The 17,665-nt window shown below is 36.3% G+C and overlaps 1 long non-coding RNA gene and 1 pseudogene across 1 annotated transcript in view; one reads left to right on the forward strand and one right to left on the reverse strand.

Moving 5' to 3' along the window:
- The window catches only part of LOC149748773 (uncharacterized), a 34,962-nt gene that overhangs the window by 14,353 nt on the left and 2,944 nt on the right, over positions 1 to 17,665 (reverse strand). The gene's annotated exons all lie outside the window — the stretch shown is intronic.
- On the forward strand, positions 15,752 to 16,791 carry LOC149748774 (mitochondrial import receptor subunit TOM6 homolog pseudogene; annotated as a pseudogene).

The following is a 17,665-nucleotide window of genomic DNA, read 5'->3' on the forward strand; positions in this document are numbered from 1 at the left end:
TTTTAATTGAACGATAGAGTTGATCTGGGATGACAAAGTCCAGAGTGTTTTTGTCAGTATAACTTACCTCATGTTTATGTAAAGTCAATAACGAAAATGGAAGGGGAAAAAAGTGTTTATGACTTCAATTCTTTTCAATTGAAAGGAGGTACAGAAAGAAACTTAATAAAATGAGAAAACTACTCTGGCCTCTTAAGAATCTTGGCTTCATACCTCTAAGGAAGTTATATATTTTATTATATTTTATATATTTTATTAACTCATATTTTATTTTATTTATATTTATTTATATATTTTATTAACTCTTACACAGTAATGTGGACCTACTAACTTCAAGGGAGACTGAGAACTTCTGGCCTAGCTGTATGCCTAAGAAACAGGAAATGTGTTTGGTGAGCAGTTTCTACCAGAGCATGGATCATACTTAGAGTTTGAAATCACCTCAAGAGATGCTATAGAAAGAAGAGAGCACAGGGCCAAAGGCAGAGCCTTGAGACAGTCCAACATTTAAAGGGCTGGTAAAGGAAGAGCTGGCAAAGGAGACTGAGAACGAATGCCAGTTTGAGAGAAGTGATATCATCTGGTCTGGAAGAGAAAGTGTTAATTGGGGAACTAGCATTTCACTTTATTAAACTCTTTGAGGATCTGTATTGTAACATTTAAAAAATTGTTTTGAATATCCTTAAGGGTAGGTTTATACAGAAAAAAAAAACTATTCAGAATTTTATTTTAATTTTTATAATCTATATTTGGTTGATTGAAGGTTGAAATTTAAAACAGAACTTGTTCTTTCTTAACTTTAGTTTCAGTATATATATCTTATTCAATTAATAAATCAAGTAAATTTTAACAATAACCCTGGGACCTTTCATAATTTTAGTCTTATTTTACACAGTTAATTAAATACTGTCAAACATTTTAAACAGCATTTATACATTTAATGTATTCTGTTAATTTTTAAGCAATTCAATCACCTGACAAACCCTATCAAGTACTTAAAATTAATTCTTATAAGTCTAAAAAAATTTAATTTATAATTATGGGGAATATTAACTTCTTTTACATATTTCAGTAAAACTGCATATAAATATAGTAAGTAATTTCAATTTAAAACCCAAAAGATTAAGTGAATTACTCAATTATATAGCTTATATTAGAATCAAGTCTAATCGAATAGGCCAAATTCTCTTAAATATCACACAGCACAGTTTTGAAATAATAATTAATGGAATATTAAATAATTAATTTGATTACCTAAACATCTATGTTTAAATCTAAATATTCTAGAGGTAAAAATATGCTTTCTCACAAAGGAAGTATTGGTAACATCGCAAAGAGTCTTCAAGGATACTCTCTTACCTGTTTGGCATATTTACCTGAGATACTGACCAGAGATACTATGCCTGTGATACCCTATTTGTAGTCACGATATCAATTCACCTAATAGTCTTGTAGGTCTAATAAACAACAGAGATTACATGCTTGGGTTTAGATTTGACTTAATTTTTCTTCTCACAAGACTCTGCAACCTCACTCAGGTGGTTACATCACTGGGTTTAATTTTCTTTTGGTTCTTATGTTACTTAAAATTCTTCCTACATAGGTCTAAAGAACTCTGATCTTAATGGAAACCTACACTTTGGTCAGGTTTTTCCCATTTGGTAGAAACAGATTTCCGTATGGGTGTAGATAACTCATGGCTATACAGTGCCAAGGTGGAGTCCATCTCACTAATGAAAGAGAGAGAGGGAGAGAGGGAGACAGAGACAGAGAGACAGACAGAGACAGGGAGAGAGAGAGAAATAGAGAAAATGAGGAGCAAAGAGAATTGACCACTGTCTTGGTAACTTTGCGCAGAGCCTTTTCTGTGGAGTTGGTAGAGACTATAAAAGGGGTAAAACTGAACAATTTACCTATAATTGTGTATGTGAGCACCTGAGGTAGATTTAAAATCAAATATGTCTGATTTCAAAGGCATGACTTTGAAAATATGTACTTTGGCATATTTGTATGTGTGAATGTTTGTGTCTTTTCAATAATATTTTTTGTGAATATTTTCAAAGTGAATACTCTCAATGAATCTAAGATACCACATTTTAAAAACTAAATTTTTGTTAATGTATTGTTTTGGTTATACTTGGGGCCTTTTAGCATCCTTTAGTTTTAGAATTGCCATCTAGTTTTTTGTTCTTTTTTAATGGTGGTAAGAATATTTAATGTATCTGACCTTTTAACAGATCTTTAAGTATTCCAAACAACACTGCTCTCTATTCTGCACAGTATTATCTGTAGACACAATGTTATGTAGCATATATCTAGAACTTATTCCTCTTGCATAACGAAAATTTTATAGCCCTTCATTAGCAACTCCCTAGCAACCACCATGCTATTCTATGCTTCTACAAGTTTGACTACATTAGATACTTCATATAGGTTGAAGCATGCAGTATTTCCCTGCTGTGACTGCCTATTTCACTTAGCATAATGTCCTCAAGTTTCATCAGTGTTGTCACATATTGCAGGATTCCCTTTTTTTCAAGGCTGAATAGCATTCTATGTTATGTATACCTACTTTATTTAAAAAAACTCCTTTCATTGGTTGATGGACATTTAGGTTGCTTCTACATCTTATCTTATGTGAATATGGCTGCAATTAATATGGAAGTACTAACATCTCTTCGAGTCCTGCTTTCAATCCTTCTGGATAAATATCCAGAAGTGGGATGGCTGGATCATAAGGTAGTTCTTTTTAAATTTTTGAGGATCCTTCATGCTGTTTTCCATTGTGGCTGCACCATTTTGCACTCCCAACAATAGTGTAAAAGACTTCGAATTATTTAGAAAACAAACAAAACCAAAATCCCAAAAAACAGAGTTTTTAGTTTCTAGCTTAAACAATGAAACATCCCACCAATCGACACTCCTCCCCTCTCCCAATAAAATTTCATTTAATTGAATCTTCAGTTTACCATTCTCCATATGTTCTCAAGAACTCTGAGGAAGATATTTCTTGAGACACTTGCTAATTTAATTCTCTTTAGTCTACGTCTTAATAATGTATTTTTTCTCAGAATTCCCACTACAGACCTTCAAAACTGTGACCTTTGCCAATAGTTATTCCTAATGGGCTTCTGGCTGAGCTCTTCCTTTTATATTCCAAACAAATCTCAACAATTTTTACTTTATCCTATCCAAATCACACTCACCTTGCTTCTTACAAAACTAGAATCACCAGCATTCTGTGATTATTCTGCTGTGTGTGGAATAAAATGGCCCTTTCTATTTCATCAGACTGGAGAATATCTTTTCATCTTTCAAGTTCTTTAAGGGCCACTTTTCCTTTTAAATGTTTATTCATAACAAAATTCCTGGTGCTACTTTCCAGGACAGATTTCAGCTTTGATCCAATATATTAAACTCTCACATGAATCAGATACACATAGAAATTTTTAGTATGCTTAAGAATGAAAAAATCTATTTTTCACATCTATTCTTTAAAATATTATAAGGCTACTAAAAACAATAAAGGAAAAAATTTATGTACTAACATGAAAGTCTGCATTATTGAGTAAAATATACATATTATAAAATTATAGGCACAAGTACAAAAAAATTCCTCCAAAAACACCAAAAGAAAAAGTTAGTATACCCAACAGAAAATTGGACAAAATACTTGAACAGTCACTTCAGAGAACACAAGTGGGGCAACAAACTTAGGAGAAGCTGTTCTATTTTATTAGCTGTCAGGGAAATACAATTTAGTTGGCAAGCATATGGAGGAATTAGAATTTCACATACACTGCTGGTATGAGTGACTTCTAGATATATACCCACAGAAATAAATACATATAATCGTCAAATGTTCGTAGAAGCACAGTTTCTAACAGCTAAGAACTGGAGATGATCTAGATGTCTATCAAGAGGAAAATGGACAAATAGATGGTGGCATATTTGTACAGTTGGTTAGTTCATAGGCCAGAGAATGAGTGAATGATTGGTACACGGAAAAAATCTGGCCCAGTAGTATGCTGGAGCCTGCTCCTACCAGCTTACAAGAGGCAATTATGGGGGTCTTCTCTGGTGGCGCAGCAGTGAAGAGTCCACCTGCCAATGCAGGGGACACGGGTTCGATCCCTGGTCCAGGAAGATCCCACATGCCGCAGAGCAACTAAGCCCGTGCACCACAACCACTGAAGCCTGCGTGCTCTAGGGCCTGCGAGCCACAACTACTGAGACCGTGCCCTGAAAATACTGAAACTCATGTGCCTAGAGCCTGTGCTCTGCAACAAGAGAAGCTATTGCAATGAGAAGCCCACGCAGCGCAACGAAGAGTAACCCCCGCTCGCTGCAACTAGAGAAAAGCCCATGCGCAGCAACAAAGACCCAATGCAACCCCAAACAAGGCAATTACGGGCATCTCCTTCCAACTCAGATACATCACGTTGTTAGCTTTAACTCTACCACTGTGGGAGTATTTGCATCATGGAAATTGAGATGCCACAAATCAGGGCTTTCCCCTCCCTTGCCAGAGCTGATTTACTAGTACACCACTGAAAGTATCTCACAAATGTAATTCTGAGCGAAAGATGCCGAACACAAAAGTAAATATACTATATAATTCTGTTTATAGAAACTGCAAAACTAAACGTTGGTGTTAGAATTCAGGACAGAATAGTGGATATTATTCAATGTGAGGAGTAGTGATGTAAAGGGGATTGAGGAGGGCATCTGGAGTTCCTGGTAAAGTTCTGTTTCTTGATCCTGATGCTGAATTATCATTGTTTGTCCCTCCTAAAAATTCATGAAGCTGTACGATTATGATTTGTGTACTTTTCTGTAAGTATGTACACATCAATTGAAAGCTTTCTTAAAATAAAAAAACAAAGAAATGCATAGCGTGGTATCATTTTGTATTTTTAAAGGTATTGTGTATATGCATCGAAAAATGTCTGGAAGGATTAATACTAAAATGTTTACAATACTTACCTCTGGAGGGTGATATGGTGTAGGAAAGGAAAGAAGGGTTTAAAAGATTACTTTGAGCTTCTTATTTCCTATACTTCTGTATACAATTCTCAAAAAGATAAACACGCTTCATTTTAGTAATAAAATTTAACCGAAACCCTCTATATTTTTTCTTAAAACGTGTCCTTTTACAAACCCATTCTATCATGTGATTGAAAAGCTAAATATTCTATTTCTCAAAACTTCAAAGCAAAGAAACTTGTCTGCAAAGATTCTCCTAGTTTAGGAGAATGAGAATTAATTAGTTGAAAAGAGTGGAATTTAGAGGAATCATTAAGAAATATTCTCATTTACCTATACACCTATGTTTTTATTGAAATCAATTTTTGTGATTTATAATTTATATACAATAAAATGCACAGATGTTCAGTGAATAGTGAAAAGAGTTTTACAAATATATATGTTCATATAACCACCTTCCAACTTTAAAAGATTGAAAATTTTAACTTTAACTGTAGAGACAGAGGATATAGGTTTTTGTGTACTTTGTTAGTGCCTCCTATATCAGTAGCTTTTTTATTAAGGATGTAGCATGAATAACCTAGGATTTTCAGTTTTATTGTTACATTTATTAATATTCTTAATACTTATTGAGTGCCTTAACCAGATTGTACATATAACACTAAACCATTGTGAAATGTTAGGGGACATTGTTGCTACTGTTTTTTTAACCCTACTAAAACTGCCTTGTGATATAACCGTATCTGAATTTATAGATGCATATACTAGTGTCCACATAAAGTGAACTATCTCTACCAGTAGGGATATGGATTCACTTAGTACCTGTTTATTGCCTATTACATGCTCAGCGTTTTGCTTAGGCATGGAATGTAAAGGTACTTCTCAGTCCCTTCCTTGGAGTTGCTCATCTTAACAAATTTGTACTCTTACTCTTTACTTCCTTCCCATTAGCCCTACTGATTAATAATTTAATGTGTTGACAATAGCATGATTATTTGATATTTAATATCAGAACTTTTTCTGCTAAGACTTAGAAATGTAGCTGTATTAATAGCAGTTATTGTAAAATACTTTTTAAAGAGAAAACCTTGATTGACAAGGCATTTGGCGTATCATAAGTAGAGTCTTAAGTATATTTTTAGTACAAAGAAATATTTTGGTACATCAGTAATGGTAATAAAGTTTCCAAATTCTCCAGCCCGGATGAACCAATGACAAATTTGGAATTAAAAATATCTGCCTCCCTAAAACAAGCACTTGATAAACTTAAGCTATCATCGGGGAATGAAGAAAGTAAGAAAGGTAAGATTTTGTTTTGTATTTTGTAATTTTTTCTGTTCAATTAACCAATTATCTAAAAGAGATAGGAGCAGTGTAGTTTACTGTATATAAATGCGAAAAAGTAGTACATTGTATATTGTAGTATATTTGTAGAGATGTGGATGGACCTAGAGACTGTCATACAGAGTGAAGTAAGTCAGAAAGAGAAAAACAAATATCGTATATTAACGTGTATACTTGGAATCTAGAAAAATGGTACAGATGAACCTATTTGCAGGGTGGGAATAGAGACACAGACGTAGGGAATGGACATGTAGGCTCAGACGGAGATGGGGGATGAATTGGGAGATTGGGATTGACATATGTTCACTGCCATGTGTAAAACAGATAGCTAGTGGGAACCTGCTGTATAGCGTAGGGAGCTCAGCTTGGTGCTCTGTGGTGACCTAGATAGATGGGATTGAGGGGGGCGGGAGGGAGGTCCAAGAAGGAGGGGATATATGTATACATACAGCTGGTTCTCTTCATTGTACAACGGAAACTAACACAATATTGTAAAGCAATTATACCCCAATTAAAAAAAAAAAGGAGTACATTGTAGTAAAGAACTTATTTTTGATTTTTGTTTACTGAATGCTGGTAAAACCACAAAATGAATATATGGATTATTCCATTTTGTCTTTAAAAAAAATGAGAACCTATTAATTAAAATTTTTTTCTTCTATTACTCATTACTTTTTAACAGTGAGTTAAAATTTTTTGATAGTTGTAAATGTTCCATTGTGCATGATATAAAATATATTCAGTATTCTCTGACCTACACCTGGTATCTGGGGAAAAAAGTAACCCTTTCATGATTTCTCTTTTACATAAGGTTAAGTTATTGGATATAGTCTTGCATTGTAGAATAGAAATGTGTCATGTCATATATCAGTTTGGGGATATAGGCAAGACTTACTCATGATAGTTGGTTTCTTATTAGCTTTTAAGTGTATTACATGAAAGGTCACACAGAAAACTTAGTTATCTAAAATCATTTTAAAAATCAGGTTTTTTTGTATTTAGATTATTTTATTAAATACTTGTGTTATGGAATAGTTTACTTTTTAAGAATAGCACTACAGTAAACTTCTATTTTAATGTTTCTATTTCAGTTTTTTTCTTTGTTGTAGAAGAAGACAGTGATGAAATTAAGATTGGAACCTCATGTAAAAATGGAGGGTGTTCAAAGGTATATACTGTAAAATTTGTTTGTGTCATGGAAGTAAATTTTTAATTTTGAGAAAAGAGAGTAATTGACTTAATTAGACAAACACTTGGGTGTCTTTTATGTGTTGGGCACTATTCCATGGAGCAGGGCTATTAACATGGGTAAGAGACTGTCTCTAAGGAGCACCGTGTCTAATAGATCATGGGAATAAATAGTTCTAATTCAGTCAGCATTTACTGAACACTTACTATGTGCCAGACATTGTTTTAGGGGCTGGGAATATAGCATTAAATAAAGCAAAAATCTCTGTTCTTACGGAGCTGATATTCTAATTTTGGGAGAAGGATAACAAGTTTTTAAATGCTGTGAATTTAGGTAGACTTGAAGAAAATTAAGCAGACAAGGAGATAGAGTAAAAGTATTTAAGTGCACTTGTCAGGGAAGTCCTTTCTGATATGGTGACACTAAATCAGAATTCTGAATAATGTAGCAGATGAGTTATGTAAACCGTGGAGTAGATGTGGGAGTAGTATGTGTAGAGGCATTAGAGCTTGGCTACTTGAGAAATCATGAGAAAGGTCAGTGGGGGCTTGATAAGCGTGCGGAAGTAGGGAGTATGAGAGGCAGGCAAGATTATGGAGGTCTGTCCTTATAAGCTACAGTGAGGGGTTTGGGCTTTATTCTAAGTGTAATAGGAAGCCATTGTCTGTTTAAGGAGGGGCTTTGAAAAAGATGTCTTTGGCTGATAAGTGGCAAATTTAATGGGGCAGGAGTGGAATCGGGAAGGAAAACCAGCTAGGGTGCTACTCTGGAGACCAGGCATTAGGATATGTTTTTGAGAAGTGGTTAAATGTAGGATGTATTCAGACATCTCAGTGAGGCTTCTTTCTGCCTACTCTATATAATATTACACACCCTCCAACATTCCATACTCTCCTTTTTTCTCCACAGCACTTACCACCTTATTACACACTACTTGTTTTACATATTTATTTTGCTTATGCTCTATCCCATCTAACTTTCCCTTCCCTTCCCCTTTTGAACTAAGGTTTAAAAGGAAAGAATGTTATTTGTTTTCTCTTTGCTGTGTCTTGAGTGCTTAGAACAATGCCTGGCACATGACAAACACGTGTGGAACGGATGATATTTGGAAGTATTAGCAGGACTTGCTAATAAACTGGAAGTGAAGCATCTAGGTCAGCGGTTCCCAACCTTTTTGGCACCCGGGACTGGTTTCGTGGAAGACAATTTTTCCACGGACCGGAGTGGAGGCAGGGGGGGATGGTTCAAGCAGTAACATGAGCGATGGGGAGCGGCACATGAAGCTCCGCTCACTTGCTGCTGTGCGGCCCGGCTCCTAACAGGCCGCGGGCTGCTACCAGTCCGAGTCCTGGGGATTGGGGACCCCTGATCTAGGTGATTTGTGCACCATTAACTGAGAAGGAGAAAATGGAGTTAGGGTTGGGGGCAGGTTTGCAGTCTTCCTTCTTGTTAAATTTGACGTCACCTTGCTCATTTAGAGATGGAAATATGAATGCATTCACATGTGTATAAGGTAGAAGTAGTAGATAAAAGAGAACGATTAATTCTTGGGGTGAGGGAGATATCGTGCAAGTGGTAGGGTAATGGAGGAAGATCAGAGCAAAGGTACCCCAGATGAACTTTGAGAAGTGAATGGCAGTTCTATAAATGGACAAAAAGGGAAAGGATATCCCAAGCAGAGGTGATAGCAGTAATATACAGAAAACAAAAAATAGGCAATAACAATGGTACAAAATTTGCTGATGTAAAGTTGAGATTAAAAGAGATAAGTAGGGTCTAGATCCTGAAAGGCTTTTATACTGCTCAAAACCCTACTTTAGGTCATGCTGGCCATTGAAGAAATTTTTTTTTAAGTTTTTTCATTGAAATATAACATTAAATATATATAAATATGTTAATTCTATATAAGCATAAGGGATTTTCACAAAGCAGAGCCCTCCTTATGCTTCCTCTCATTCATTATTTCCTCTCCCAAAGGTAACCACTTTTGTCTATCAACATAGATTAGTTTTGCCTACTTCTGAACTTACTGTAAATAGAATCATGGAACATGTACTCGTGTCTGTCCTCCTTTGCTTAATAAAATGTTGGTTATCTTGGTTTCATGTAGCTGTAATTTGTTCATTTTCATTGCTTTAAAACATGCCATTGTTTGAAAGTACCAATCAATTTATCCTTTCTACTGTCCTAAAAAGATTTTTGATTAATGTTACTGTGAACATTTTTGTGCATGACTTTTAGGATACACGTACACATTTTTTTTAAGTATATGACTAGAAATGGTGTTGCTGGTTCAGAGTGTGTGTGTGTGTATGTGTGTTTGTGTGTGTATGTATGTTTAGCTTTAACATACTCGCGCATAGTTTTACAAAGTGGTTGTATTTACGCTCTTACCGGCAATATATTAGGCTGGTTCCTTTCGTTCTACACCTTGGTAACACTTTGTAATATCAGTCTTTTATATTTTAGCCATTCTGGTGGATGTGGAATGTTCCCATTGTGGGTTGTTTTTTGTTGTTTTTTTTTTTTGCGGTACGCGGGCCTCTCACTGTTGTGGGCTCTCCCGTTGCGGAGCACAGGCTCTGGACGCGCAGGTCCAGCGGCCATGGCTCACGGACCCAGCCGCTCCGCGGCATGTGGGATCTTCCCGGACTGGGGCACGAACCCGTGTCCTCTGCATCGGCAGGCGGACTCTCAACCACTGCGCCACCAGGGAAGCCCCCCCATTGTGGTTTTAGTTTGCACTTTCCTGATAATGATGTTGACTGCCTTTTTGTATGTTTATGGCCATTTGGATATCCTGTTTTGTGACATGCCCAAAGTCTTTTCATCTGTTTTTCTATTAAATTGACATTTTCTTAATGATTTTAGGAATTCTTTATATGTTTTAGCTACGAGTCCTTTGTCCGAAAGGCTATATACCTTTTCACTGTCTTAATAATGGCTTTTGATAAACAGAGTCTCTTCAATTTTAATGAAATTCAACTTGTTCATCTTTTCCTTTATGACTAGGGCTTTCTGTACCCTAGTTAAGATATCTGTTTATTTTAGGACCATGAGTATTTTCTCATATATAGAGGCACATTTAAATGTGCAAACGACCTGGAACTGATTATTGTATATGGTGTGAGGTAGATGTAATTAAAGGACTTTAAACAAGAGAGTGATACATGTTTTAATTAGGTAGTAGAGTCCAGAAATTGAAGGCAGAGAAATTAATTAGAATCTTTTAGCATAGTTTCATTGCCTAAAATCTGCTAGTGATCATGAGGAAGTTTAGCAAATTAAACTGATAGATATTTTTAAGTCAGATTGACAGGATTTTGTGATAGACTACATGTGGGTAGAGGGTAAAGAGAAACTGAAGAGGACTTACAGAATTTTTGCTTTGAGAGACTGAGTGGATATGGTGCCATCAAATAAGATGGGAAGAAGAGTAGGAGGTTTGGGGGGCAGTAGTGATGTAAGTTCAGAATCTAACATACTGAGTTTTGTGTGCCTATGGAATATCTTCAGGAGGTACACACACCCCGTAATTTGAATTTACAAAAAGTAAATGTACAGAATTCTATTTTCTCTAACTGTAGGGTGGTTGCTGTAAATACCAAAATAGACAGAAAATATACTATTGGCTGCATCTATGTTTTATTAACATAACGTTTTGTGAATTCATCTGTAGAGCCTTCATCTACAGCAGCAATGGGGCCCGGATCTTCCAGACAAACCCTGGATATATATATATAGGTCTGAAGCTCATTTTACGCTTCGTAGGAAAAAGAAATCATCATCTGGGACTTCCAGAATTGCTTATTAGATTTTCCATTTTAATTCATAATGTTCACACAGAGTTTACTATGCACATAAATCATCCTATAACTGTATTTCTGATGAGAGTACTAATCTCTTGGTTTTAATATTGTTCTGTAAATTTATAGAACATACCTGAATGTGTTTGGGTGTGTCCTCATATGCAAAAGTCTGAAAGTATCTGAATACATCCTTTTGCCTACTTTTATATTTGCCTTTTTCACAGGGAACTGAAACTTAAGCGTATCCAAAAAGGAATCGTTTTTCATTCCTTATTGGGATGGCCTGAGGTGAATTTATGAATGTTCTAGGTAATTGTTATCTCTTGGGCATTTTCATAGTTCATAGAGGTCACCAGTACTTGCAAATACATGTGAAATGTAACATTGAGATGTGAAACTAATTTTTTTGTCTCTTTTTCTCTTTTAGACATATCAGCATCCACAGAGTCTAGAAGTCTGTGTATATCATTCTGGAGTACCTATTTTCCATGAAGGGTAACGTATACCAGACTAATTAAAACTTTATGGTAGATGTTAGGAAACGTTAATATGCCTTCAAACATTAAATGCCATGCAGCAATATTAGGTATGTAACTTACATTGTCATATAATTTTTACAATAACCTAGAAATGTGGGTTTTGTCTTCTCTTTTACACATGGGAAAACCGAAACAAGATTACAGTGAAGTGGCCGTTGTGATTCAAACCTCATGTTTTTTCCGTATTCCCTTCTATTGCAGTGTGATACTTTCTGTTTGAGCTGAACGGGTGTTTTTTTTTTCTTTGAAGGACTGTGCTGTGCATTGTAGGACATTTGGAATTTTGGGCCCTGGGACACTAAGACATCAACACTGTGGCATCTGAGAAAACCCATACTTTTCCACAGCTGTCAGTTGAGAGCCTCTCAATATACTATGCTGTAGTTTATAGAAACGCAGCACTGTATTGAAATCTTCCACTCTGTTTCCATATCCTTCAGGACTCAAACCCAAAGTTTTACTGTAATTTTTGTCTTCCAGTGTTAGATTTTTCTCAAGTAAATAATAGTGGGTTTCACCTACTTTGGGCTTGACCATCACAGGTTGTGTAAACAGTTATTTTTAGGTTGTTTGCATGTTCTCACTTTGCTGGTTTATTAAAATACGAACGTTTTCAATCTTTGGTCATACCACTTCATGGTAGCTTCATGAGGAAACTGGAATGTAAACTATCAGTGAAAAGCTGATTTTGGATTTTGTGATGGTTTTAAGCATCTTCACTCAGGAACTCCAAAACTGCTATACTAAATGGCATTCTGGGTTTAACTTTAGTCTTCTGGTAGTTTTTTAAGGTTTTTTGGGGGGGAGGGGTGGGGGTGTTGTTTTAACTTTTGTGTAGTTGCTTTATAATGTTGTACCAGTTTCTGCTGTACAGCAAAGTGAATCAGCTGTACGTGTACATCTATCCCCTCTTTTTTGGATTTCCTTCCCGTTTAGGTCACCACAGAGCACTGAGTAGAGTTCCCTGTGCTGTACAGTAGGTTCTCATAGTCTTCTGGCAGTTTTAATTGTTTAGTAATTTAGACACTTGTAAGACACTTGTAAGTTACACACTTATTTCTTTTTTGGTTAAGTCACTTATCACTTAACATTTCTGAACTTGATTGTGAGATTGTGAGATTTTATTGCTGAAATTTTTCTATAATAATTTACAGGATGAAATATTGGAGCTGTTGTAGAAGAGAAACTTCTGATTTTAATACATTCTTAGCCCAAGAGGGCTGTACAACAGGGAAACACACGTGGACTAAAAAGGATGCTGTAAGTAGCATTTTAAAAATAGCTTATTGGGACTTCCCTGGTGGCGCAGTGGTTGAGAGTCCGCCTGCCGATGCAGGGGACACGAGTTCGTGCCCCGGTCCGGGAAGATCCCACATGCCGCGGAGCGGCTGGGCCCGTGAGCCATGGCCGCTGGGCCTGCGCGTCCGGAGCCTGTGCTCTGCAACGGGAGAGGCCATAACAGTGAGAGGCCCGCGTACCACAAAAAAAAAAAAAATAAATAAAAATAGCTTATTGGAGTGTATTTATCTGAGTCATTTTGAAGAGATTTGAGATTATTCTGTCTTTAGATTTAAAAAAACAAGTTTTTCTCTCCGTCACACAGTAAAGTTTGATGAGCCTAAAAACTGAAGTTAATCTGAGTCAAGCTCTCTCAAAGCACTGCTCTTTGATCAAAATAGCCATTATGTATGTTGATGCAAATATGTAGGTTTTTGTGAAATAGTTAAGCTAGCCTAAATTGAAGCATATTTTTCTGTAATTCCATACCTTGTTCCCAGTTTTTGTTTTTTAAAAATCACTTTTCTGGTCATTTGATGTTATTAATCATTTAGACTTCTGATTCTCTTTTGGCCACTTAACATCATTCAACCATATACAGATGTACAAATACTCTTAGTGGCCGAAGGGAAGGATTGCACACTTGTTTTATTGGGATTGTTTTGAAAGCCTCTGCTTGCTACCAGGAAATTTATCAAAAGAGAAGAGAAAGCATCAGTACCTACTTCCCTGACAGTATTTTAAAAAGACTTGTGTGTGTGTAAATAATCCCCCAAAATCCCATTAAATTGTAAGAAGGCAAGCAATTATTTGCTAAATAAACGTTTGTTGGCTATTATTAATGTATCTTAAATTAGTTTTATGTGCTGTATTGGCACTAATAACCTCAAGATAATGAACCTTTTCAGTATGTGTGTCTTTACGTTCAAATTACTTTAGGAATTCATTTAGTCTACATTTGCATATTTTATAGTTTCCGCTTTTTAATAACACATGGGTTTACGTATTATAAATGTATCCATTAAGTTATAATAATTTATCTACCACAAAACTTCTAGGAATGTTTTATTAGTAAAAAGTGAAATCTCCCTGTATTTTCTCCAAGGTTCAAAAGTTTGAAAGTTTTGGTTTGAAAAAATAAAATGTTGTTTTATGCACAAAAGTTTTCATAGTATGACCCTTGATGAAACACATTTTTTGGTATTTTTTAATGCATGTAGTTATCAAGTATTGAGTGTCTAAGCCAGGTGGCTGAGGGCAAAAAAATGTAAGTCATATAAGTAATTTAAATTCAGTTAGTGTAATTGTACGAATATATAAATATTACTTTTTAAAACAGTAGTGTCTCGCAGTTTCCTGCATTAAATTACCCTCAGCTACAGAACGAATCACAACTTGTCTTTCAGATAGCTATTGGTACAGCAGTGTGTCACTCATAGGTCATAATATTTTCGTAACAGTAATCAAAAGATTACTTCCACAAATTCTCACCCTTTTTTGCATGTTATTATGAGAGGAAAGTATTCAATAACAACAACAGATAGTTATAACTAATCAATTATTTTTTCCCAAATTTCAATTTGTAGAAAGTAAATGGAAAGTTCTTATGCATGAGGTTAAGATGTTGTCTGGTTTATCCTGCTAAGCAAATGTGTTTTTCACTTCAGTCTTCAAAAGTGTGTTCTCAAATCATAAAACTATAAGATTCTTTGTATTTTATTTTATTGGTTTAACTTCTTGATGGGCACTTTAGAAGTTGTTTGTGCTTAAAAGCATTAAGGGCTCAGTTTTGTGTGGTATTTTTGTTCTCAATTTAGATGGGTCAAATTACTCTTTTTAAGAGGTTAATTATGTGGCACTTTGTAAATTCATAAAGTTTCTCTTCCATTACAGGGGAAAAAGGTTGTTCCGTGTAGACATGACTGGCATCAGACTGGGGGTGAAGTCACCATTTTAGTATATGCTAAAAATTCACTTCCGGAACTTAGTCAAGTGGTAGCAAACAGTACATTGGTAAGTACACTAAGTATCTTTTTTTTTTCGTTTTTTTTTTTTTTTTTTGCGGTACGCGGGCCTCTCACTGCTGTGGCCTTTCCCGCTGCGGAGCACAGGCTCCGGACGCGCAGGCTCAGCGGCCATGGCTCACGGGCCCAGCCATTCCGCGGCATGTGGGATCTACCCGAACCGGGGCACGAACCCGTGTCCCCTGAATCGGCAGGCAGACTCTCAACCACTGCGCCACCAGGGAAACCCAGTACTTCATTTTTGAGTGGAAGAACAAAGTCAAATCCTGTATATTGTTAAGTGCAAATTCTGGTTTTTCTCCCCCTAAAAGTACACTGTGCTTCTGAGTGCATATGTAATTCATGTGCAGTATTCAACTAAAAGTGCCTTTGGGGAAAAACTAATCAATGGGTGTTGTTTTGCATTTTAAGACATTAAGTAAAAGATTTATTTTTACTAGAATGATAAAAATTAATAGCAAAAATACTCTTTAGCATGTGTTTCTAAGTATATGAGCCTAAGATCTATTAGTAAGAAAGCCAGCTTCACTGATGTATGTCATTAAATGAAGAAAATTAAGTAAAGAATACTGTAACAATGAGGAATGAGGAAAAAAATCTATTTTAATCTAAACATGAAAATAAACTGGCTGTCTGCTCAGATTCTCAAAGAAGCTCATCTACATCTTTAATCCTTATATCTTCCTGGTTTTTAGTATCATTGACTCCAGAAGTACCTAAAAGAATTATCTAGAGAGGTGCTGCTATGGCTTCCAGTGGGGTTGATGTGAATGATGTGGGCTCAGCAAATAAAGTTCCCGAAATTCTGAAATTCCGGACAACTTGGGAGATTGGCTTTGGGGCGTCTACTGCTTCACCACCGATAGGAATGACTTCCAGAGGAATTTGATCCTCAGTTTGGGACTCTTTGCTGTGGGAGTTTGGCTGGACAGGAATTTGAGTGACAATGACCTAAAGGCACCTCAGCCAGGGGTGTAGCCATAAAAACACATAGAACCCCTGTGCTGTATCTGAACCTTCCAAACACAGTGCCTCCCGTCTGTGACCATTACACGACTTGCCCTGATGGCAACTGAAGTTTGATTCAGATGGGCACCTTTCCTTCCCTGCCTTGTAATAGAGAAGTACTTCTTGTACTCTATTACAAGTTATTCATTAAGGGATGTTGCCTATAAGCTTAAATTATACATAATGGCCCATCTCTGGGAACCCTGCTTCCCAGGTAATGAACATTAAGTTAAAATACCTTTTTTTAAGCTCACAGGAAACAACCTGACCAGGCCCACCAGTGAATGACTGCAGGGAGGAAGAACTTAACACATTCCCCTCTGCAGGCTGACAGGAACCAGGAAATGTTTGACTTTACTCCCTCCCCTTTTAGTATGAAAGGAGCCTGAATTCTAACTCAGGCAAAATGGTTCTTTGGGTCACGCCATCTTCTCGGTCTGTTGGCTTTCCGAATAAAGTAGTTATTCCTTGCCCCAGCAGCTCATCTCTCAATTATTGGCTGGTCGTACAGCGAGCGATAGAGCTTAGACTTGGTAACAGCCTGATTTCCTTTTCTTTGCTGAGTCTATTCAGAACACCCTTCTCTGGTCAGCAGGCAGGTTTCAGCTAAAGTGTTGTCCTCTATTCCTTAAAGTTCTGTACATAGTTCCTAAGTTTCTGAAGAGTATGGTCTTTGCTCTTGTCTTTGTTCTTGATCTAATCTAATGGTATTTTAACAAATATTTGACATAGAGATTATGCACAAAGGAAATAAAAAGAATTATCTACAGTTGACCCTTGAACAGCATGGGTTTGAACTGCATAAGTGCCCTTACACGTGGATTTTTTTCACTAAATATGCACTACAATACTACATGATCCGCAGCTGTTTGAATACACAGATGTGAAACCTCAGATATGGAGGGCTAACTGTAAAGTAATACGCAGATTTTTGACAGGCGGGGGGCTGGTGCCCCTAACCCCTGTGTTGTTTGAGGGTCAACTGTATTTGTTTGTCCTGTTATCACCTCAAACTCATCATGTTCCAAATAAACTAAACTTCAGAATGTAGGCTCCACAGGGCAGGGATTTTTGCCTGTTTTGTACACTGCTGAATCCCCAGTACCCAGAATGGTACCAGGGGTATAGTAAATGCTCAGTAAATAATTGTGAATTGAATGAATATACTCCTGTATGGAAAAACTGAGAACAACATTAGCTCAACCATCAGAGTTACCTCTGCCTATCATTATCTTTGACTAGACTATTTTACAACTCTGTAGTGACAGAACTTAACTTGTAGTAATGTAGTAATACAAATAACTCATGCCCACTGAAATGCACAATTTCTCTAGTGAACGTTCAATTGACTTACTTCCCCCAATGTGGAAGAAATCAGTTTTTCAGCTATTAAGCACACTCATTTCAGCATTCCTAAGGAGCTCATTTTTTGTATCATCTTTGAATTCTCCTTCGAACCACTTTTAACTCCTTTCTGGTCCCCTTATT

This window comes from Delphinapterus leucas, chromosome 7 (assembly GCF_059928025.1).
Source record: "Delphinapterus leucas isolate spDelLeu-1000000601 "Yukka" chromosome 7, BTC_Dleu_Yukka2, whole genome shotgun sequence".
Taxonomy (NCBI): Eukaryota; Metazoa; Chordata; class Mammalia; order Artiodactyla; family Monodontidae; genus Delphinapterus; species Delphinapterus leucas.